Source organism: Aplysia californica, unplaced genomic scaffold, assembly GCF_000002075.1.
Source record: "Aplysia californica isolate F4 #8 unplaced genomic scaffold, AplCal3.0 scaffold00098, whole genome shotgun sequence".
NCBI lineage: Eukaryota > Metazoa > Mollusca > Gastropoda > Aplysiida > Aplysiidae > Aplysia > Aplysia californica.
The window spans coordinates 843560-845784 of NW_004797368.1; the positions used below are offsets into that span (position 1 = coordinate 843560).

Here is a 2225-nt window from a genome sequence, read left to right on the forward strand (position 1 = left end):
ATTGGGACATGTTTTTTCGTTTGTGCGTTTGTTTCCTGCTTTTTGTTGGGATTTTTGTTGTTGCCTTTTTTTCTTTTCTTTTTTGCTGTTTGTTGCTTTTTACGTAATTTTTTTTAGCTCTAGATCTACATGTTCTTAAAAAATGAACATGTGTGTGCGGCATTTTGGGTTGGGTGGGTTTGTTTGTTTTTATTGTTATTTTGCTTTTGTTTTGTTTTTGTCTTTTTTTGGGGGGGGGGAGGTCGTAATTTTGTCGTTTTTCTAATTTGCTTTTTTTTCCTTCTTTAAAAGCGACTTCAAAGGTTAAATATAAGGGTCATGGAAATTCACCGCTGACAGAGATAAATTATAAATGTTTTGATTATTTAGAAGGCGACCTGCTTCGACTTCGACAAACTCTGGCATGGGGGCTCTCGATCGTGGCCTTGAGGTTAAAGTGTTCGCCTCTCGTTCAAAGGTCCCAGGTTCGACTCCGGGTAGCGATGGAAACATTTTCTTCTCCAAAATTGTCTCCTTTCACCTTTTTTCATTCTGCCTAGCAATATTTTGTCGTCTTCTATTGTCTCCACTTCCTTCCACCCACACCCCTCCCCCTCCTCACCGCCTTTACCGCCTCCACTGGGCTCCTGATTCTTTCTGCAGCCTTTCTACTGCTATTCCTTGGCTCCTTCTGCCACACCACTGATCTTCTGGTAGGAAAGATCTACACCTGCCTAGCTTTCTAGGACAAGGGCAAAAAATCTCGGAGGTCCCGTGTGCAAGTTGCGCACGTTAAATACGTGTCCGCGCGCTCATATGACATTATGTAATTGTGAGCACCGTAAAACACTTTACCTAATTTTTTAAAAGAAAAAAAAGGCGGGCAAGGTCAGGTACTTCCCAGCAGCAAAAGGATGATATATAATAGAACAGACCTTCCCACTCGGGAATCGAACTCTCGTCCTTTGCAACAAAGAGTCTAACCTCTACACCACAGACGTTGGAGTCTCCACGCGGTAAGCTTCGACTACCCTGTCATCATAACTCATCACAAAGTTCTCTTAACAATAATCACAATTTAAAAAATCTGAAACACAATAACTAAAAATTCCTGAATAGAACAGATCACCTCTTTAAGCATCATGATTTATTTACACCTAGTCTATAGCCTTTGATGTGCTTTACTGGTGCCCGGAACAAAAGCAGTTAAACCCTTCCTGTCACTTTCAGACCTTCTCTATAAAGGCATTTCTCATGTCACGTTTTTTGTTCTACAGCCTACTTCGCCCTTGGCCCTAAAGATATTTCCTATACAAAGAACCGCATAGAACCTACTTTCAAGTAGGGACATTGTGCTATGTACATTACGCAAGCATCATTGTCATTATTCAACCCGTGATCTGACAAAACGACCGGATACAGATTTGGGTCTTGCATTTTTATTAGAGTTGAATGTACTTTCAAATCTGGAAACGAAACCAAATCCTTTCGTATTAATGTGTTTTATCTTGATGCGCTGAATACAAACCCTGCAAGTGGGTGATTGGCGGACGCACTGGTGTGATTTGCTCCTTCTTTCCTATAATAATAATAATAGATAGCATTTGTATAGCGCATATCCCCGCTCAACAGCAGGCTCTATGCGCTTTACACTATATTATCCTATCAAACATCTATAGTCCTTGTCACTTCTACGTTTTGATGTTTGTTACTCTCATGTGATACGTCTAATCTTCGGCACTTCGATGACCTAAGCGCGTCGCAAGTACAATAAAACTCTTACTAAAACAAAAAACACACTGCTGAACAAACAGCTGCACTCAGCGTATTCCTTAGACTTATACTTACGACCACTGTTAAGTGAGAACACTTCCTCTGTCCCCTTCAATAACACTTTTAGCCCACCCTTAGCGTCAAACGCAACACTCCGACGAAATCTTCACACGCCCTTTTACATTCGTACCCAACTCTTCCTCTGCTTTCCATGAGCGGGGTTGTTTTTTTTTTCATTCTTCCCTTTCAGTTATTTTCGTTCTCTGTTCTTTTCTTTTTTTTAAATACGGTATTCTTTGACCTTTTATCTACCCTCTCCTCTGCTCATGCGTGACCGCCCAGTGATGTGTGACGGTGCTTGTCGCTGGCACGGCTGCGGGCTGGTGTCATTTCAGCAGACACCATGAATCTCATGCCACTGTGCTTCTATCATGATAATTGCACAGGACGTATACGCAACACAGCAGCAGCTG

General features: G+C 41.7%; 1 protein-coding gene across 1 annotated transcript in view; it reads right to left on the reverse strand.

The window, feature by feature from the left end:
- LOC101849915 (carbonic anhydrase 7) overlaps window positions 1–1937 on the reverse strand; it is a gene marked incomplete in the record, with an annotated part of 45935 nt that extends 43998 nt beyond the window's left edge. Inside the window, 1 exon segment of the mRNA XM_005095244.3 lies at window positions 1828–1937.
- Between the last annotated feature and the right edge of the window lie 288 nt (window positions 1938–2225).